The 22,858-nt window shown below is 43.2% G+C and overlaps 1 protein-coding gene across 1 annotated transcript in view; it reads left to right on the top strand.

The window, feature by feature from the left end:
- Positions 1–22,858, top strand: part of HDAC4 (histone deacetylase 4) — a 449,638-nt gene that overhangs the window by 25,949 nt on the left and 400,831 nt on the right. The window contains exons 2-3 of the mRNA XM_045032382.1: positions 14,926–15,045; positions 15,726–15,777. The gene's annotated coding sequence lies outside the window, so the exon portion shown is untranslated. The remainder of the gene's footprint in view (positions 1–14,925; positions 15,046–15,725; positions 15,778–22,858) is intronic.

Below are 22,858 nucleotides of genomic sequence, written 5' to 3' on the forward strand. Positions count from 1 at the left end.
TCTCTGCCCATCAAGTGTGCCAGTTGTGCTGGTGGTTTTAGTGATGTGCATGCATGCTTGTCCACTAGGGAATGGACTAATCCAGTTAATTGAGTGAATAGAAATCAGGTAGCAAGTACTTCAGGTCATATCTGATCTAGTTTCCATTCAAGCCATTGTTTTCAGAGCCATCCTGTATGTGCCAGCACAAGATGGCTCAAATCTTGTATCCAAAAGGAATTCTAGAACTTGTCCTTCGGTTAAACCTATCAAGCCCTTTGGTTCAAAGGTGCTATATAAGTAAAATGAAGTACAATATCCTCAATTTCCTTGGGTCTTTAGTATTCTTGTATACTATTTTTGTATTCTTCATTAGGTGTTTACACTACCCCTCCCCCAAAAAAAGAAAAAAAAAAAAGAAAAAAAGAAAAACCCAAGGACAGACATCCTTTTGAAGGTGGCTTTTGGGTATATATTGCCTTCTCTGAAAGACTAACTTTAAGTAAATAATAAAACGAGCCATTTAAATTGTAATTCTAATCTTACAAACGTCTTCCATTTGTGGGACACAGAATTTCTTGCAATGATATCAGTGTTCTTTGAGGAAAATGCTTTTTTGCTAGTTATTGTGGAAACACCTTTTTTGTACATTGTATAGTTCATCTTTTGGCACTGTCACTGATGACTTCAAGTCTGTATAGATTGCTTTATAATTTTAATATCCCCAAAGCAATTAATTTAAGTTATTGCTCTTGCTCTTCCTCTGTTTTGAAACCAGAGGATGGTCTCTGGGGAAAAACCTCTGTCTGACCTCCTCACTTCTTAATGGCTGAATAGTTGTCAAGGAAGAATAAGAAATTACCAGTACTGAACTTTCATTGGTCGCCACTCCTCTGCTTTATTTGTACATGACTGCAAGGAATTATTCAGCAGACGTTTTTCTGATCAACATTTCTTGGGAGCATTTGTTGTGGTAGTGAGCACACCATAGTAGTGCAGTCCCCTTTAACTATACAAAGGAAGGAAAAGTCTGTGACAGCTTTTTAAAAATGCTTCAAACTAAAAAATGAGTGAATTTTCCTTCGCCCCCCCAGTGCAATTTCCATTTGTTATGGTGGGAGTCACCAGATGGTGCTGTTACATATCATTTTTACAAGTTCTCTCTCAACGTGCAAGCAGTGGACAGACTTTGGGAGAAAGTGTCATATTGTTAGTTTTGTGACACAGGTTATTTGGGAGAAGCTGTTTGCCATAACTTTTCTAACCAGGCATTGGTGTTTTGGAGTGAGATTTTTGCAAACGGGATTTGCTTGTGTGCTGTCTGATCGTATTTATTCAGGAACTGGTGTACATAGTGAAAATTTATTTTCACTAAGAAAATACCCAAAGTCCAGATTGCTGACTTCTCATCCAGTGGGGAACCAACCTGTAAGGCTCAAACATCTGCTACTACTTTGCAGAGTGGTGATACTACTTCTCTGTATATATGATTCTAGTGATACACTAGTCCAAGATCTTACTTGGACTTCTTCTTACTTGGAAGTATTGCCATATTAAAAATATGTAACTGCTAATGTTCCGGGAGCTGCACTAATAAGATGGTGAAAAATGGAGAGGGTGCTAATATCTTCCAGTTCTTCCTCTGTAGCATCCTAGTAGTTCTGTTTTGGACATTGCTTACATCAAAATTGAAAACGTGTGTGCAAACATTCCCTGTGCAGTTGAAAGTGCATTTTCATTTTAATGTTGAAAGTCTAGTATTTAAGGGGATGTAATCTTAATAATTACCAGGGTGCATATTGTACCTTCTTGTGAACTCTAATACTGTTTATGCACTTGGTCACAATAGCCAATACTGAGATAGGTTAGCTCATGAGAGATAAGAACTGAGCACTTAATAGTGCTTCAGTTCTGGCAGGTGTATTTTCATACTATCACATTGTGCTCTTATAATATTTGAATACAGATGTTTTTGTTGCAATGTGCTCATCTGTTTTACTGATGGGGAATATTATGTAGTACTGGTAAATGGTAAATTGGAGCAATAAAAACTTCATACCATTTTAAAGTGTGATTCATAAATACTTGACTGTACTTTGAATTGAGGCAATCTTTTGAGAGTAGAGAACTATTTGCTCAGGAGTGAGAAGTAAATATGATGCTTCACTTTGACCAAGATGGATTTAGTTCCACACTGCAGTTTGATAACTTGCTTACATGCCATAATAATTTTTAAACCGCTAAAATATACTAGCTTCTTGTAGGGTTGAGAGAGATGACCTATGTTTTCACTCGCTCTTATGCACACATACTAATTATACTACCTCTGCCCCTTTTCATTTCTGTCCCTCATCTCCATTTCATAACAGAAAAGTCTTCATTTTTTTAGAATCGACATCTTTTTAGCCTGAGCATACTTTGAATGCAGATGTGTTTAGAGAGAGAGAGAGAAGCATATTTGTGTTGTGGTTACTGCATAATAAGGATATTGCTAAAGTGTAAATTTCATTTTAAGAATATACTGAGATGAACTCCCAAGGAGTCATTTGTCTTCTGTGCTGTAGCATAACTAGCGATACATTTTCATTGTGGCGTTATAGAAAGGCATCCTAGTGTAAGCAATAGTTCTTAATCTCAATTTCTAGGCTATGTTCTCTTCATCATAATATTACATATTAATCATATTGTGTTCATGGTGACAGCAATAAGTCTCCAGATTATCATAAAAACCAAGATTTTGTAAGTACTTTGTATCCCTATCTACCCCCTTTCTTCAGAGTAAAACAGAAATTGTTTCATAAAGCAAAGGGTTTTCTGTTTTGCAGCTTCCTGGAAACTCTAACATTAGATTTAGTAGCTAATGGCTGTGGAACATGAAATCCAAGCTGTTCCTTCATAGAACCATAGAACTTAAGATCAGAAGGGACCATTATGATCATCTAGTCTGACCTCCCGCAAGATGCAGGCCACAAAAGCTGACCCACCCACTTCTGAAATAATTCTCTCCCTTGACTCAGCTGTTGATGTCCCCAAATCCTGATTTAAAGACTTCAAGTAGCAGATAATCCTCCAGCAAGCGACCCTTGCCCCATGCTGCGGAGGAAGGCGAAAAACCTCCAGGGCCACTGCCAATCTACCCTGGAGGAAAATTCCTTCCCGACCCCAAATATGGCGATCAGCTGAACCCCGAGCATGCGGTCAAGACTCTCCAGCCAGACACTCAGGAAAAAGACTTTCAATATCCCAACATTGACCCTCGGTACTAATTACCAGTGGTCGCACGTTATTGACCTATTGACTAAATCACGTTATCCTATCAAACCATTCCCTCCATAAACTTATCAAGCTTAATCTTAAAGCCAGAGAGGTCCTTCGCCCCCACTGTTTCCCTCGGTAGGCTGTTCCAGAATTGCACTCCCCTGATGGTTAGAAACCTTCTGGCTTATCACCCGAAAAGATTACCTCCTTTGGGTCTTCATGCTAATCTGGAACATACAAAGGTGTCTGCAAATAATGCAGCAAAAGAATATACAAAGAGAACACTAATGTATGACTTTATAGATATTTTGGTATACTGCAACAGGTAGCAGTGAAAAACTTAAACTGCTGTGACACTCTACTTCTAGCCTCCAGGAAGGAAAATTCAGTTTAAGAAGTGTCTGTATGTACACAGTTAACTAGTATGAAAATCTATAAATGTAGCTATGTACAACTTAATGTACAACTCCTTGATGGGGATGGGATCAGGGAAATTTATTTAACTCACATGTCTAAGCTAGAGCTTTAATCCTCCTTGTAGGTGGTGATTGAAGTTTGTCAGATGTTGGGTGATAAGTGAATTAAAGGTAAGCAATGTCTTAAAATCTAGTCAATTAAGAAAAGGTAAAAATAGCTTCAGGTAATATATTTTTCCTCGAATTTTGCTCCCAGTTTTTGTGGTTTTACAATCCAGTTGTCTATTTTTTTTTTTAAATTTCCTATCCCAGATCCTGAGTGAAAGACCCACATAAACAGGGGAAACTGCCTATACAAAGTGCAGTCAAAAGCACAGAGTAAACAGAGAAATATTTTCTATACTTCGAGTTAAATAGTAATCTTGGTGTTACTTGTAATACCTCCAATGTAAAACTGTTCAGAGTTTGATGGTATCCCTTTTAAAAGTGACCTGCAAAGGCGTCTTAAAAAAAGCAAAAGAAAACGTGTGCACTTTTTTGTTTGATAGGTAAATAGGCAGGGCCTAAATGGGTGTTTGAGGTGTGCTGTTTGCTGGTATTTCTAATGGTTAACAGTGTAAATTCTGCTCTTCCCAGACTTTTTTTGCTAGGCTATTCGGTGTGTATTGTGAGCTCTTGCACCTTAACTGAAGGAGTGGCAGTGTTGAATCTTTAACAGTCATCCTTTTTCCAAAATGTTAATTAGGCATTGAAATAAAATAAGTGGTGATAACAGTTTAATATTCAGATCAAAATCCCTGGCCTTCCTATTGCTTGGCTTTAGATCTCTATTGCTGAGATGTCATGAATAGGATCCCTACCAAATTCATGGTCCATCTTGGTCAATTTCACGGTCCTAGGATTTAAAAAAAAGTAAATTTCATTACTTTAGATATTTAAATCTGAATTTTTACCATGTTGTAACTGTAGAGGTCCTGATCCAAAAGGGGATGGGAGTGTGTGTGTGTGTGTGTGTGTGTGTGTGTGTGTGTGTGTGTTGGGGGGGGTTGCAGTATTGCCACCCTTGCTTCTGTGCTGCCTTCAGAGCTGGGTGGCCGGAGAGAAGCAGCTGCTGGCCGGGCGACCAGCTCTTAAGGCAGCGCCGCCACCAGCAGAAGTAAGAATGACATGGTATGGTATTGCCACCCTTACTTCTGCACTGCTGCTGCTGGGGTGCTGCCATCAGAGCTGGATGCTTGGCTAGCAGCTGCCACTCTCCAGCTACCCAGCTCTGAAGGCAGTGCAGAAGTAAGGGTGGCAATACCGCAACTTCCCTACAAAAACATTACGACCCCCCCATTACCCTCTTTTGGGTCAGGGCTCTCAATTTGGAAAACTCTGGTCTCCCTCATGAAATCTGTACAGTATAGGGTAAAAGTACACAAAAGACCAGATTTCATGGTCTGTGACGCATCTTTCATGGCCGAGAATTTGGTAGTCATGAATTCACTAATTTTTAGCCTGGAAGACACTTTCATAGCTAGGTAGAATTTGAATTTTTTAAGTTGTTTTACATTAGAAATTCAAGCTTTCCCTCTTAAGGAAGCAAAGGACACAAGCCAACTTCCCTCATCCCTCCCCTTAGCAGGTTACCTTTTAATATTCTTGGTTCAGTTTCTAGTGGACACGTGGATCTGTCCACTTGTCTACTTAATTTTTTTGTCTGTGATGATGAGTGTGGTATATTACAATTAGCAGCCTCAGCAGGTAGGCCAGGAATTGAATTGTATAGAGATAGAACTATCCTTCATCCCTAGAGTTGGTCTCTGTAGGTGCTGCTTGAGGCACATTAGTACTGTGGTATGGGAATCTTACATTGTCTTGGTTCAGGTTCAGTAAAGCCACGGATTTGCAAAGACGATGCTCCAGATAATCCCCATGAAAAATCAGCTAGAAAGGGAGTAGGTTTATGTAAGAATAAAGCTGAAATAACACTATACATATTGTAGAAAATCCCAGTCTAAGCAGTATTGAAACTTCAGGCTTAATCAGTGCGAACTGGCTTTTTAAATTCCCATTTCATTAGCTTTAACTTTGCCCATGTGACTTACATACTTCAGCTTTCCCATTTTGATGTTGACATGCAACTGCGTCAGACATTTTTCATGCACTGCTGTTGAGTGGAGTTGTAGTACTATATTGATTTTTTGCTGTGAAAGGAAAGCTGTAGTTTTGTTCAGTGCTGCATTCTGTAAATGGATGACATACTTCCTGTTGACAAGTTAAACAGACTTAATCAAGATTTTTTTTTTGAGTTTTGTTAGTGACTCCCTTATTGTAAAACCTGTCTTTACAAAAGGAAGTCCAAACATACTATAATTATAATTGTGTATCGGCATTTCTCTGTTCTAGAGGCTGTCAGAGAATAAAAACAACATAAGCAAAATGGGGATAACTCTTATGGTGATACCCAAAAGCTACAAGCAGTTGGCAATCCATTGCGCTAGGCCCTGTGTAGACACTGTCCCTACCCCAAAGACCCTTGTCGAATTATCATTTATCATTGGTGTTTGGGTTAGCAAAGGTAAGAGGCAGTGCGAGGGTTACAAATGATAGCTAGGAGGGAGGATGAGTGTCCCATTAAGAAGATTATATGGGGAAGTGTGTACAACTTAACGTTTGCAATAGTTCAGACTTTTTTAAAATATGGTTTGGTAGAGAATCTTTCCAATCCCTTTATGTGCCTTTAACATTTACCCTCTGCCCCTGCAGAGGGTGGTACCTGCTCTTAGATAAATATAGGTTTTCCACATTCTATATAGATTGTCAATTACTCTTCTATTTAGCATTAAATTATATTTTGTAAAAATACACATTAGCCCCCAGCTCCTTCAAGACAGTGCTGTCCCCTGGGGGATGCCTGCACATTGAGTGATTGGGTCCTGGGGTACCAAGTGTGCTCTACCCCCTCTGCTTCTGTCCATGGCAATAGGTGTGGGTGCCTGGAGATGCAAGAGGGCCAAAAAGGAATCAATCTATGGAGCATATTTTCCTTTGTTACACTGGTAAAGTGCTCTGGAGGTGTCAGAGGTCTTTCCCACACCCAAGTCAATTTTCCAATCCATGGAACAGCTTGGAGTCCAGCACTGTTGACAAGAGGGCATCTGGGGCTGTTATGGGTCAGCTCTTGGGTGTGTTTAACTCTTCCCAGATATTGTGAAATGTATTTGCAGTGCCTCCTGATTTGTTGCTTGGTGAAAACTATGGTGTTTCTAAACTTGAGGCCTCATGCCTAGCTATCTTTGGTCTGGTCTACTATAGGAATTTACTATATAGCTACATCTCTCAAGGGTGTGAAAAATCCAACCCCTTGTGAGATGCACCTATACCACCAACCTAACCCCTGGTGTAGACCAGCTCTAGGTCGATGGAAGAAGTCTTCTGTTGACCTAAATACCTTCTTGGGGAGATGGATTATGTACTCTGATGAGAGAAGTCCTTCCATTGGCATAGGTAGTGTGTACACTGAAGTACTGCTGCACTGCTGTGCTCAGCTGCACCCCTTTAGCGTTTTAAGTGTAGACAAGCCCTCAGCCTGCCTTTTTAGCTCTGCACTTTTTCTGTGTTGTGCCTCTTTTCCTTCCTCCCTCTGTCTCCTTCTGTCTCACCCCCCTCCCCTGCAGCACAGGATTTCTGAGGCCAGTTCCAGGACATTCACAATAGAATTTGGAATTCGTTCTGTGAGGTCTGCCAGAGATCAGTGGCATCTAGGATATGTTTTAATTTGGTTTTTGATTTGGAGTCAGTTGCTGGGATTTCAGCTATTGTCAGGGAGTGGTCGGATTTGGCCACATGTTATCATTTTAGAGCTCTGTAATCACCCAGATATTGTAACTAGGGGCGGTGTAGTGGCCTAGAATGCTTGGGATTTAACAAAATTAGTTTTAGCTTTTCCTTCAGGCACCAGTCAGATTTTTAGTAACTGAGGCAGCTTCTGACACTTACATGACCATCAACAGGATATAGGAGGTTACCCCCCTTGTACTCTCTTATGGCTCTATTAGACTTCTGGATTCTGATGAATAGTTGTGGCTGTTGCCTTCATTTTGGTCAAAGGCTTCTGGATCATCACTTTACTGCAGGCAGTGTTTATGTTCCGGAAGTCAACACATTAACTTTACAAAGCTAATTAAATACACTTTTCTCAAATATAGAAATAATAATAAAATTTTTTTTGACCTTGGTGTCTTGGCTTCCTTGAATGAGAATGACTTATGCTGTACTCTGACTTGATTCTCTTCATCCATATATGCTGATCTTTCTGTAAGGCTTTAGCAAGAATCTTGTAATGCTTGTGTTGTAACAAAATATACAACTTTTGAATTGTTAAGAAGTTGTATAAGACTTTTTTTTCAAAATAAGTGAAAATGCATTATGTTTACTTACAGATGGAAGACTAGAACCTACATACAGGAAACATAAAATGCATATTTTTTTGTCTTTGCCAGAAAACTATGAGCAAAATGCCTATAATAAACAAACACTTAGTCCACAAATAATCCAGGGTAGCCAGACTAATGAAGGATGTCATGCACATACAAAGGCCTTTATTAGGCTTAAACATGCATTAATGCCCCCCCCCCCCGCCCCTTTCACAAATAAATATGAGGATCCAAATTCCTGGCAACTTTTTTCTCTTTAGGAACTGTTTTTTCAAGCCCAAATCTCTCCAGTTAAGAGACAGCGGAACCATTAATATTTTTCCGTTAGGCATAATTTAAACCTTTCCCATGTTGTTGTATTTATCAGGCTTTTGTCTACCCAAGACTTTCAGTATTCTCCATTGTAGCTACCATTGGTGCAGCTCTGCTCATGGTGGGAGTTCTAGTTGCAGACAAGACACAAGCTAGTGCTGGTGGTTTAGCCACTGTTGTCCAGATCTGCTAAGACAGTTAAAATGCTGACAGCTTGTCTCCACTAGTGGGTGGTTGTTTTTTTCCCATAGCTGCTACTGCTGGTGGAGCTGCATTGGTGGAAGTTTTCCCTTAGTGGTGTGGAGGATGAGGCTAGGATGTGGAAAAGCAGTGAGTGCTTATACTTCAATTGAAATGATGTCTTGAAAGTTTAGAAATCTTCCATGAAAGGTTAAATTGCTTAGTCAGGACTTGAGGAACTTACCCAAAGCCTGTTAACCAAGAACTAAGCCTAACATACATAGGTGCTCCAGATCATACCTTTTTCTGCCTGGTCATCTGCTGGTTGTGTCCTTTGCTTGGTCATGAAGACCATGGCTGAACTTTGACCCCCCCCAGTTAATGTTGCCCCACCACTAAACCCATGGAAACAATGAATGCTGCCTGCTTCCCAAATATAAAAAAATGATGTATGGGGTAGATTCTCTGTCCCCCCAGCTCAGTGCACACTGGGGTTTACAGGAATCACCCTGCCTATTATGGGAAAGGAGAAGAGAGGGCAATGTGTTGAAGGGTGTTTCTCATCAGGTAAGAGAAGCCTTGTCTGAGTTGAGGGGGGAAATCTTGCGCTATACCTAACACATGTTGTCTGTTTTTAGCCACTGCTGTTAGTCTGTCACTTTCAGGAATAATAATTACCTAAATTGTAGTTTAGAACCTCAGAAAATGTGCTCCCATGCTGCCTGTGTGACAGATGTCACTTCTCAGCACTATTTGACCACCAGCAGGTGGCTGAAATAGGTATTTAATTAAAACAGGTTTCAGAGTAGCAGCCGTGTTAGTCTGTATCCGCAAAAAGAACAGGAGTACTTGTGGCACCTTAAAGACTAACAAATTTATTTTAGCATGAGCTTTCGTGAGCTGCAGCTCACTTCTTCGGATGCATAGAATGGAACACACAGACGGGATATTTATACATACAGAGAACATGAAAAGGTGGAAGTATGCATACCAATAGGCAGAGTCTAATCAATCAATCAAAAACAGGTCACTTCTAAATGATTCCATGAAGCAAATGCAGCTGCTTTTGAGCCCCATAGTTTCTCTCTCTTTCAGGGTGAATGACAGAGGCCAAGAATGTAAAAACATAAGAACGGCCATACTGGGTCAGACCAAAGGTCCATCTATCCCAGTATCCTGTCTTCCAACAGTAGCCAATGCCAGGTGCCCCAGGGGGAATGAACAGGTAATCCTCCTCATCCTGCCTCCAGGAATTTATCTAGTGTTTTGAACCCTGTTGTAGTCTTGGCCTTCACAACATCCTCTGGCAAAACGTTCCACAGGTTGACTGTACGTTGTGTGATGAAATATTTCCTTTTGTTTGTTTTTAAACCTGCTGCCTATTAATTTCATTTGGTGCCCCCTAGTTCTTGTGGTATGAGTAGGAGTAAATAACACTTCCTTATTTACTTTCTCCACACAAAAGTACATGGATTGGAATAGATGTGCAATGGAAATTATTATATGCACACGTGCTTAGCAATGTGCATATTGATGTTCATGTGCTGCCTGAAGCCAGCAGTGCAACATAGTGACCTTAAAAAGAAAACTAGATCCTGTTGGATACCAGGATCATATCTACAGTAGAACCTCAAAGATATCAACACCAGAGTTAGGGACTTACTGGTCAACCGGACACCATGTGGAACCGGAAGTAAGCAATCAGGCAGCAGGGAGACAAAAAAACAACCCCCCCCTTCACCTCACTCCCCCCAGCAATTACTGTATTGTCACAGGAATTTGCCTGGGGCTAAGGGCTTCAGCCAAGGGGGGAAGTTGGGGCTGCAGCTGCAGGATGGGGGTGCATCAGGGCTCTGGGGTGGGGTGTGTATGGCTTAGGGTTTCTGACCCACTGGCCTTTAGACTGGGGGGAAGCACTGGGGCTCCTGGCTCCGTTCCCAATTTCAGACCCACGGAGGGTGCCGGGACTTGGAGCTTTAGCCCTGTGGCTCTGTTCCTGGCTTTAGCCCCCTGGGGGGTGCCAGGGCTCAGGGCTTCATCTACAAGAGGAGTGTTGGTTTCAGCCCCAGCACGCCCTGTAGCTAAAGCCCTGAGCCCTGGCACAACCCCCTCCCCTGGCTGAAACCGGGAGCAGAGCTATGGGGAGCCCCGATGCCACCCGTGGGGCAGAAACCAGGAATGGAGCTGCGGGGCTGAAGCCCTGAGCCCAGCAACACCACAAGGCTAAAACTGGGAGCAGAGCCACAGGGCTGAAACCCTGGCACCCTGCCGGAGCCCTGGCACCCTGAGGCTCAGAAGTTCTGATTTTTTTTCCCCCCTGCCCGGAGCCCTAATCCCCCTCACCCACAGCTGCAACCCCAACCCTCCCCCCTCCTCCCCATGGCTGAAGTCCATAATGTCTTGTTCAGAGTTATGGAATATTTCAGTTACAAGCAACCTCCATTCCGAAGGTGCGTCTAACTCTGAGGTTTTGCTGTAGTGACATGAAGATTTTTAGCGTAGGGAATAGCTTGCATTCAGTATTAGAGATACCAAAGAAACAGATTGTGTTTTTAAAAAACTTGTTTGCAGAGTGCTAACCTAAAGTAGAATTGTGTTCTTAGAAATCAGTACTGTGTCTAAGTTACTGAGGTAGGTAGCAATGATTGATGATGCATATATAATATACTCAGCTACTTTGTTTTTATGTCAGTGGACCAGATGGGTCAGGCACAGCTAGTGACCAAATAATGTTTGAACAGTTCATCAAAAAGAACAAAAAGTTCAGGCGTGTGCTGTAAAAGCTGAAGTGTATAAATAGGGAAGGTAGCTGCTGTGTTCTTGGTGCACACACAATATCTTCTCTTATATTGCCTTCCTCTGTGTGGCCTTTTTCCCACTTGTAGGCTTCAGTATGAATAATGGTTGTGTGAAAAGCATAGCTAGTTTTGGTAAAGCATCAAGGAATATCCATTTCCATTAATCGAGTCTAGATTATAACCATTAATTGGTGCCTAGGTAGCACAGTACAGCAACTCCTCACTTAAAGTCATCCCAGTTAACGTTGTTTCGTTATGTTGCTGAGCAACTAGGGAACATGCTCATTTAAAGTTGTGCAATGCTCCACTCTTATGTTGTTTGGCTGCCTGATTTCTCCACAGCTGGCAGCCTCCCTATGGAGCTGGCAGGCCACCCCCCCAGTGCCTCCCGCCCACTGGCAGACCCGCGGATCAGTGCTTTCCTCCTCCTCCCGCTGCCTCCGGTAACCAGCTGGCTTGCAGCATTTAGGAGGCCGGGGGGGGAGGAGGAGGAGCAAGGACTCGGCGCGCAGGATCCCCCTCCCTCCCCTGTCACCGCAAGCCAGCTGAATGTCTCGGGCAGGAGGCGGGGGTGGGTTGGAGGGGGAGCCTGCATGCCAAGTCCTTGCTCCTCTCCCCTCCCTTCTGAACGCCGCAAGCCAGCTGATTGCCCTGGGCAGGAGGCGGGGGGAGTGAGGACTCGGTGCACCTCCCCTGCCTCTTGCCTACAGCAGTCAGCTGGCTTGCAGCGTTCAGAAGAGGGGGGAGGAGCACAGATGCAATATGTGAAGTAAAGGGGGAGGAGGTCGGGGGGGAGAAGAGGTGGGTCAAGGGTGGGGGCTTGGGGGAAGGGTTGGAGTGGATGGGCTGAGGGTTGAGTTTCCTGCCCCCAGCAAAGTTAGTGCCTGTGCTTGCAAGAACAGCAAGAGGAGCAGCCGGACAGTCCATCCACTTTCACACTTTTACTCCACCACCTCAACCAAGCTTCATACTCAGCAGTGATGACTGTAGTATTAAATTGTTTCTTTAAAATTGTTTAAAACTTATACCTGTATTAAATTGCTTGTTTAAAGTTGTTTAAAATGTATATAATGCCTTTTGTCTGGCAAAAACAAAATTCCCTGGAACCTCCCCCCCACATTAATTCTTATGGGGAAATTGGATTCGCTTAACATCGTTTCACTTAAAGTCACTTTTTTCAGGAACATAACTACAAGGTTAAGTGAGGAGTTACTGTAGTCAAAAGTGAAAAGCTGCCTGGAGACTTGAGTTCTAATGTGACTCATTTCTGGAAAGTATATGAAATGTCTCTCAACATAGTATCTAGTGAATGTTCTCCATGCTATGGACATGAGCAGCTGAGTAATGCTTTATGCAGATTGGAGGGTATGTGCACATATGCAAAAAAAAACGTATGCTCCTGTGATCATGGCCCTTCTGGTTTCTGAACCAGGCCTGTGGGGTGCTCCAAATTATGCTATCTTCCAACGTCTGTTTTGCAACTGGTAATTGTTGTGGTGCTAGTATGCTTCAGCTACATCAAGCTTCCCTAGTTGCATTTTCCCTACACCTCTCCCAGCACAGGAGAGGCTTCTGTAGCTGACTTAGTGTGCTTTAAAGCTCTGAGTATGGCAGAAGTCACCCCAGTGCAGCTGAGAACTGGGTCTGCAATGCTTAGTACTATGGTATAAGTGCATGTGCAGTGCTGCATATTCATCCACTATATGAATACTGAAGCTTCAGTGACTTGTATGTTTTTCAATATAACCTACTTTGGTATGGGTTATTGATGCTCAAAACTAAGTGGCTCAGGCTCTCATACACTATGTAATACTTACACTTTTGAGGTTTGATGCTCATTCTCTTGATGGAATTGTTGTAGTGGTTTTTATCCTACTGGAATATTCCATCATTCTTACCCACCAATCAACTCTTTTTTTCTAGCACTGAGAGCATTGCAAACCAAACTTTTAGAAAAATAAAAGGATATCCAAACTTTTTGGAATTTATAACCAGGAGTAGCTGACCAGGACATAAGATGCTCAAATTAAGACAGAATTCAGTAGAGTTGGTTAGGATGCTACCTATAGAGAAACATGAGTAAAGAAATTATGAAAGAGAGGCGGACACCAGACATCTCTTCCAGGTTCTTCGCTTGTAAGTAAGCCATGCTTGTAGTCTTCAGATTCCAGCACTTCTTCCTCCCTCCCCCCCGCCACGCCTTCCTTCTGCTCTTGTATTTGGGAGAAAGGAAAAAATTCTGGGCTGCAGGAGGTAAAGAAAAGGAGGAGAGAGTTGGTGAAAGAAAAGGGAGGCTTTGAGGAAGAAAGCTGAATAAGAGCACTTCACAGGTGACCCTCCCCATTTGTGCAGGCCCCACTTTTCAGAGGGATGGTTGGCTCTGCAACTCAGATGACTTACTCTCCTAATCACCAGAGTTTTTACTCCAGCAGGCCAGTCTTAACTGGTGCCTCTCATTGTGCTAGGCATAAGCTTTTGTGGGTAAAAAGCCCACTTTTTCTCATTCTGCTGCTGCTCATCTTAGATAGCAGTTCATCCTCCAGTCATCTGTGCCTTCCACTAGAACAAGTGTTGTTTCCATCACTTTCCCCCTTTCTCTTCAGCAAAATGTGACTCTCCCTTTGTTTTAGGGGTTTCCCTTTGCGATACATCAGGCATAGATTTCCCTTATTTCCTCTAGGCGGGACGTGTTCAACATTGCAGTGACCTCTGCCATGAAGAAAGGAATGCTTCTGTGCACTTCCACCCATTTTCCCTGCTAGAGCCACATGATGGCCATATTCCTGTCTTCTCTCTGTCCCTGTTTTTGCAGGATAAGCAGGGCCCTCCTCACAGATCTAACATCCTCTTATTAGGTAGAAGTAAAACAGTTGGGTAGCTCCTGTCTTGACTAAAACATATCCCCCCTTCATGCCTGTTGTGTTAGTTCAGTCATGTTAGCATGACACCATTGAAAAGCCCTCTTAGTGTATATCTTACAGTTAACACACATGAAGCAATGTTAAATGGCCATATTGTAGCCTGTGGGGAGCCTAGGCTACTACAATACGTCCAGCTAATGTACGTCTCTGGTGATCTCCATCCCTCTAGGCTCCCAGTGAAGTGGCAGGAGACTATCAATGACTGTTTTACAGCCTTTCCCCCAAATGCCTAGTTTTTATCCTAACTGACAATCTTGTCAAATAGAGACCTGTCTCCTCAGCAGGTGGAGTTAACTTTCAGCACAGCATGCACTTTTGTTGCCTAGACTTAACTGACTGTTAGCCTTTTTCCAGAGGGTATAGCTGGAGAGTCTTGCCCGCATGCTCGGGGTTCAGCTGGCCACCATATTTGGGGTCGGGAAGGAATTTTCCTCCAGGATAGATTGGCAGTGGCCCTGGAGGTTTTTCGCCTTCCTCCGAAGCATGGGGCAGGGGTCGCTTGCTTAAGGAGTGGGTGGATCGGCTTATGTGGCCTGCATCTTGCAGGAGGTCAGACTAGATGATCATAATGGTCCCTTCTGATCTTGAATTCTATGATTCTATGACTGACTCTTGAGGATCCTGTTTTTCTTCCCCACAGCACAGCCATTGCAGTTTCCCTGAAGAGTGGATTGAGCACAGGTCTCCTCCTTCAGTCTGTTCCTCTCTGCTTGCAGAAGTTCTGCTGTAATGTCCCCTCTCTCTGCTTTGTGACTAATCTGTAAGTAGTATCGATGCTGCTCAGCAGCCATCTTGCAGGGCTTGCTGCGGTAATTACCTTCAGCTCTTCAGGCCTGTGTCCATTCTTCCCCCAAGCTGTAAGTGAGTCTCTGCCAATCTTTCTCCTCTTGTCAAACAGGGAGTACAACCCTCCCACCCCCACTTTTTTTAGTTCAGTAGTTTCTCCTCAGATTATTAATCTCTCCTCAATTTTGGGTTTTCCCTGTTTTGATTGCCTTATTTTTCACGCCACACAGCAGAGAGCACTGTGCCCTCCGACTTGTCTGCAGAGTACACCATAGTTGGCTACTGTCTGTAGTTCTCACTTCTGACAGCACTGTGGACTCCATGGAGACCTATCAAGGCTCCTTAACTTCTGGTGCCCTTTCAGTATCTCTGAGGCTGCAGTAGCAGGAAAGCAGGCTGCCCAGTTAGACTTGCATACTTGCTCCCTCCCACATAGTTTCTTCTGAGAGACTACTTGTTTCTGCTTGTCTTGGTTCTGAATTAATTCAGTTTTTAAGCTCCCCGCTTCCTTTAGCCCCCCTGCCTAGGTCTTGCTTGTAGGAGAATCCTCTGATCCTGTAGAAAGACCATTGCAGGTAGGGTGTGGAAATTTTCCTAAACTAGAGTTTATCAATGAGTCACATGTATGGAACACCTGACTTCTGAAATTTCCAGGCTGCTGGCCACCCTCAAGTTGAAGGTGATGAACCCGCAGTCTGAATCCAAGGTGGGTATTTCTGAGAGAGCCCTTAAATGCAGCAATGTGGCCTTTAACATCTTGGGTTAGGTATTGTAGGAATGACCTGTGATTGTCAGATGCTGTTTCCAAAGCCTTTACCTGTGGCCTGTACATGTTTGAGATTTCTAATGTTGTGGTTCATACTGATTCTATGGCCACATCTGTTACTAGGAAAGTGAGCATTCCCTCATTTTGGGTTTTTGACATCTAGTGGTCCTCTTCTTGGTGTTTGCTATAGGGCTTTACTATTGGGGATCCCCCCTGGATTCTGTGCTTGTAGAATCTATCTACTGTTTACCTCCACTGTTAAGTATATGTAAAAGAGCCACTAAGCTTTACATGCAACACATTCTGCCCATCAGAAGGTGTAAGACTGCTTCTAAGGCTCAGAGAAAGGGTCTTCAGTTTTCAAAGCCGGTGTAGTCATTGGTTTAAAGGCACGTGCAAACTTGCAAAAAGATGAGCAAGTCTTCACCTTACTGTGTGCCTACTGACTGGAACTTGTGGCCCTCACTTCTACTTTGATCATCTAACACCAGATGGGTGTCCGTTTCTCTGAAGCGGCTGACTTTGGTTAGCTTTCCAAGCTATTCTTGGATAAGCCCACCCCTTGTATTTTAAGGGTAGTGCTTCCACATCCACGAGGCCCTTTGTGTTCTCTCTCAGGATGATACAGGAAGAGGAGTTTACTGCTTACTTACTGGTACCTGATTTTTTTTCTTAAGAGATGTTGGGATTTATTAGAAATAATTCAAAAGGTACAAGGTCACTTGGCATGAATAATGTAGGATTATGATTCTTATGTAAAGTAGCAAACTATTAGTTCATAATCTTTAGTTACTCTTGGCACTTAGCACAATTGTTTAGGGTTCTTTAATCAAACTTCAGATGGTGGCTTCAGTGCACATAGAATATTGGTATTAGTATTCCGGTTTTGTTTGGCTAACCACGTTATTTCGTGATACACAAACTGCAGCAAAAGCACATACTGGGTAAGTTGTTGTTGTTGTTTTAATTATAATTATCCCTGGGGCAATTGCAGTAATATATGGTAAAGTAGATATTATTTTTATCCTTAAGGTGCACACAGCCTTGTTAAGATTGTCAGACACCTACAGTTTTAACAGTTGGGATACCTTTGATATTGTAAAAAAAGATTTCAAGGGAAAAATTCAAAGTTAACATCATTGTGAATGAGCAAATAGGCGCAAAGCTCTTCACAGCATATGTTTTAAAACACAGGTTTAAGGATGTTGAGAAAATGGCACGTTTGCCCTTCTCTAGGCTGACATGAGGATAGTTCTATAATGATTGGCATTGGTTAGTAAAGTGTAGAAATGGCCTCGTTAGAGAAGATAGTATTCATATGGTGTGATACCTTAACCATTGTATCCTCAGACAAGTCTTAAGAGGTTACTGATAACATGTGTCATGACATAGAACATGTCATATTGTGTTCTGCTGTTCGTTGCAAATGGTATCTGCTTTGCTATTACTGGTCTTTCACTATATCACTACAATTATTTAATAGATCCAGCTGTACTGTACTGGTATTTTGAAAACTCTCAAATTGCTTTTGCTTTGCTGCATTCTTTATGTAGATACTTAAGTTGTTATATGATACATTATTTCCTTTGTTTTATCTGACTAGTACATCTGTAATTGCTGTTAGTGGGTGCTGCAGTGTAACACTGAAGATTCTAATTACAAAGGAGAAAAGTCTAATTTGAATAATTTCGATACAGAAGATACAAGCTAAGAAGCTACCATGTTACAGTCTGAGCACGTGAAATGTGTTTGTGTGGGAAAGCATTGTACATGGAAAGGGTTGTGTAGGATTAAAACTTTACCTCAACTTTGGTCCAGAGGGATTGCCTCTGGGAATGAATTTTTTTTTTGTTTGCTTAGGGCCTTTTCCAAGGACTAGAGAAATCAAAGAACTACCATTGGCTTCTGTGGGCTTTGGATCAAGCCCTTAATCCTTGGCAGCTTTACTAAAAATTCCAGAAAGGCTGTTGCTTATGATGACACCTGTCATGGGGACACCTCTGTATTTAGAATTGGAGTAAAACAGTGGTGCCCAAACTTTTCCTTCCCCTCACCCCTCCTTACCAGTAATGGAATCTGTCTGTGGCGCACCCCCCTCCTCGCCCCCCATTACTGCACAGCCAAGGCTTCCTCAGCAGAGGAGGATGGACTGAAGGTGGAACTGGGGATCGGGGAGGAGGTGGGGCTAGAGACGGAGCTGGCCTGGGGGTGGAAGGGGAATGAGGACAGAGCGGGGCTGGCGCCGCAGCTGGGGGCGAGGCCGGAGCTGTGGCCAGGTGGTGCTCCCTCTCCGCCTGCTGTGGGGAGTGGCCCAGGCCTCTCCATGCACCCCATAATGTTTTGCCCCTCAGGTGCACACTGCACAGTTTGGGGACCACTTGAGTAAGGAATCGAGGAAAGCTGGCTGTATTTTAAAGAAACCTTATTGAGGTTGCAGGAACAAACCATCCCGATGTGTAGGAAGAAAAGTAAATGTCAGGCGACCAGCTTGGCTTAACAGTGAAATCCTTGCTTGTCTTAAACACAAAAAAACAGCTTACAAGAAGTGGAAGATTGGACAAATAACCAGGGAGGAGTATAAAAGTATTGCTCAGGCATGCAGGTGTGAAATTAGGAAGGCCAAATCACACTTGGAGTTGCAGCTAGCCGGAGATGTTAGGAGTAACAAGAAGGGTTTCTTCAGGTATGTTAGCAACAGGAAGAAAGTCAAGGAAAGTGTGGGCCCCTTGCTGAATGAGGGAGGGAACCTAGTGACAGAGGATGTGGAGAAAGCTAGTGTACTCAATGCTTTTTTTGCCTCTGTCTTCACAGACAAGGTCAGCTCCCAGACAGCTGCACTCTGCAGCATGGTATGGGGAGGAGGTGACCAGCTCTCTGTGGGGAAAGAAGTAGTTCGGGACTATTTAGAAAAGCTGGACGAGCACAAGTCCATGGGGCCGGATGCGCTGCATCCGAGGGTGCTAAAGGAGTTGGCCGATGAGATTGCAGAGCCATTGGCCATTATCTTTGAAAAATCATGGCGATCGGGGGAGGTCCCGGACGACTGGAAAAAAGCTAATGTAGTGCCCATCTTTAAAAAAGGGAAGAAGGAAGATCCAGGGAACTACAGGCCAGTCAGTCTCACCTCAGTCCCTGGAAAAATCATGGAACAGGTCCTCAAGGAATCAATCCTGAACCACTTGAAGGAGGGGAAAGTGATCAGGAACAGTCAGCATGGATTCACCAAGGGCAAGTCATGCCTGACTAACCTAATTGCCTTCTATGATGAGATAACCGGCTCTGTGGATGAGGGGAAAGCAGTGGATGTGCTATTTCTGGACTTTAGCAAAGCTTTTGATACAGTCTCCCACAGTATTCTTGCCAGCAAGTTAAAGAAGTATGAATGGACGGTAAGGTGGATAGAAAACTGGCTAGATGGTCGGGCTCAACGGGTAGTGATCAATGGTTCCATGTCTAGTTGGCAGCCGGTATCAAGTGGAGTGCCCCAAGGGTCGGTGCTGGGGCCGGTTTTATTCAATATCTTCATTAACGATCTGGAGGATGGTGTGGACTGCACCCTTAGCAAGTTTGCAGATGACACTAAACTGGGAGGAGTGGTTGATACGCTGGAGGGTAGGGATAGGATACAGAGGGACCTAGACAAATTAGAGGATTGGGCCAAAAGAAACCTGATGAGGTTCAACAAGGACAAGTGCAGAGTCCTGCACTTAGGACGGAAGAATCCCATGCACTGTTACAGACTAGGGACCGAATGGCTGGGCAGCAGTTCTGCAGAAAAGGACCTAGGGGTTACGGTGGACGAAAAGCTGAATATGAGTCAACAGTGTGCCCTTGTTGCCAAGAAGGCTAATGGCATTTTGGGTTGTATAAGGAGGGGCATTTCCAGCAGATCGAGGGATGTGATCATTCCCCTCTACTCAGCACTGGTGAGGCCTCATTTGGAGTACTGTGTCCAGTTTTGGGCCCCACACTACAAGAAGGATGTGGATAAATTGGAGAGAGTCCAGCGGAGGGCAACAAAAATGATTAGGGGGCTGGAGCACATGACTTATGAGGAGAGGCTGAGGGAATTGGGATTGTTTAGCCTGCAGAAGAGAAGAATGAGGGGGGATTTGATAGCTGCTTTCAACTACCTGAAAGGGGGTTCCAAAGAGGATGGATCTAGACTGTTCTCAGTTGTAGAAGATGACAGAACAAGGAGTAATGGTCTCAAGTTGCAGAGGGGGAGGTTTAGGTTGGACATTAGGAAAAACTTTTTCACTAGTAGGGTGGTGAAGAACTGGAATGGGTTACCTAGGGAGGTAGTGGAATCTCCTTCCTTAGAGGTTTTTAAGGTCAGGCTTGACAAAGCCCTGGCTGGGATGATTTAGTTGGGTTTGGTCCTGCTTTGAGCAGGGGGTTGGACTAGATGACCTCCTGAGGTCCCTTCCAACCCTGAGATTCTATGATTCTATGAGTAAAAGTGTTGCACCTTTTCACAAAGGCCACTGTACAGTGTCAGATGGAAATAACTTAGCCAAAAGTCACCTAGCAGTGAAAGGTTCTATATCCTGTCATCAGTTGCTGGAGATGTCTAGTCTTTCTTCCTCCTTTAATGACTGTCTTCCACAAAGCTTGGTGGTTACACAAGGCTGTGATACAAGTTGTCTTTAACTTGTATGGTTTAAGGCTTGTGTTACAAAGGTCGTACGTTGAGCACAGAAGTAAATTTGAAACCATTGCAGTCTGTAGCAGACAGGTGTAATATGCACCATGCATGCTATACTGGGTAGTCATACTGTGCATTCTGTACTTATCTGAAGTTTGTAAAATGATATTTTGTTTAACCCTGAGTGTTGTAATCATCCCATCTTTTAGTGTCCAAGGCATGGACATCAGACAAGGTCCCAATCTGAAATGAGGTCACTACTGCTCTACGGACATCCTGAAGCAACCCTGTTTTCTTTGTTTTAAGTCAGTCTTAGCACTTCACCCATAAATTAAGTTTTGTTTTTTTCTTGAGTGAAATTCTATAGCTATTTAAACTCTTTAAAATAATAGAGGTTTGTAAAGAGAAGTGCTGTCATAACCTTAACTACTGGTTAGTTCAAATATGTAGCTATAACTAATGCAGTGACACAGCTGTGGTGTGGGTAGAGGGAAGGAAGAGAGAGGCAGATTGTCAAAACATACTCACATGTTAAAACAGCATAGGATTCTTGGATTCTAATGAATTAACTCAGTTCATTATAGAAAGCTTTGTCTGCTTTCCTGGCCACAAAATGTGTACAAACATATCTGGAAAACTGTCTTACTGCATACAGCCTTCTCCTGTCCATATATGAACCTGTACCCATTGTTGGCTAGTTGGCTGACCAGGGAGAAAAGTGGTCTGGGGAAAGTGTGTGTGGGAAAAATACTCTAGAACAGTAAAAAGTGCTCTGAAAATCTAGTTATAGACGGAGAAAAGTGATGAGGAAAAACACTAGGCTTCTGAAATGAAATTTAGTAATTGGAGAACATCTGTTAAACAGTCCTATCATCATGCTCCTGGAAACAAATGCTTACTTCCTTTTTCCCTTAGGTACCATAGGTCAGCTGGTGATAGTCTGAGCGCAGTGAATTTGAGCCATTCTCCCCCCACCTTTAGTACACCTCCAGAACCAGGGGCTAGGGAAGCAGAGTAGATCATCTCTGTGCACATCAGAGGTTCCCCATGTTGGAGCTATCCATTTGTGGATTGCTTTCTGCTCTTTGTGGCACACGGGTGTTCAAAAGATCAGATACCACTGCCTTAGAATCTTTGGATACTACAACTTACTTTTTGACTAAAGAAGCCTTTCTTGCCAGCAGATTGAGGAACGTGATCATTCCCCTCTATTTGGCATTGGTGAGGCCTCATCTGGAGTACTGTGTCCAGTTTTCGGCCCCACACTACAAGAAGGATATGGAAAAATTGGAAAGAGTCCAGCGGAGGGCAACAAAAATGATTAGGAGGCTGGAGCACATGACTTATGAGGAGAGGCTGAGGGAACTGGGATTGTTTAGTCTGCAGAAGAGAAGAATGAGAGGGGGATTTGATAGCTGCTTTCACCTACCTGAAAGGGGGTTCCAAAGAGGATGGATCTAGACTGTTCTCAGTGGCAGCAGATGACAGAACAAGGAGTAATGGTCTCAAGTTGCAGTGGGGGAGGTTTAGGTTGGATATGAGGAAAAACTTTTTCACTAGGTGGGTGGTAAAGCACTGGAATGGGTTCCCTAGGGAGGTGGTGGAATCTCCTTCCTTAGAGGTTTTTAAGGTCAGGCTTGAGAAAGCCCTGACTGGGGATTGGTCCTGCTTTGAGCAGGGGATTGGACTAGATGACTTCCTGAGGTCACTTCCAACCCTGATATTCTATGATTCTTGTGGCAGTTACTTTTTTTCTGACCAATCAGAGATCTGAATACTCTAAATCAATCAAAACCCTTCTTAAAATTCCACCCTGACAAATTGGCACTATGGAGAACTCTAGAGTTTCTTTTCAAAGGTGTTTCTCCTTACCATTGGAATCAGGATATGATTCATAGGATCGTTCTCTACTCATCCTGTGGAAATAAGACTGCATCACTTAGGTCTAGTCTACAAGGCAAACTATTGCATGGCATGCCAAAGTATGATTTTACAGCGCTCTAGCTTGCCATGCACTAACTTATCCTGTGGACCCTACTACAGTGCACTAAAAATCCCCTAGTGTACTTTGACATATTGCTCTTTGAAATGGTAGCATGCCACAGTGCACTACGGAATTTTTTAATGCACTGTAGCAGGGTCCACACAGTGAGTTAGTAAACTTGATTGCTGTAGATTCGCACCCTGGCTTGCTATGAGTTAACTCGACGTGTAGGCAAGTGCTTATGTCTGTGGAACTATCAAATCCTACCCATACATTACTGTTTTCTTCAAGAAGTCAGCTGTCATTCATGTTTTAAGCTGTCAGGAATAAAGGTTTAGAGACTTTAGATGCAACAATTGTTGTTGAGTCCTAGGGGAAGGCTGAGGATA

The sequence above is a fragment of the Mauremys mutica genome, chromosome 10 (assembly GCF_020497125.1).
Source record: "Mauremys mutica isolate MM-2020 ecotype Southern chromosome 10, ASM2049712v1, whole genome shotgun sequence".
Lineage (NCBI taxonomy): Eukaryota > Metazoa > Chordata > Testudines > Geoemydidae > Mauremys > Mauremys mutica.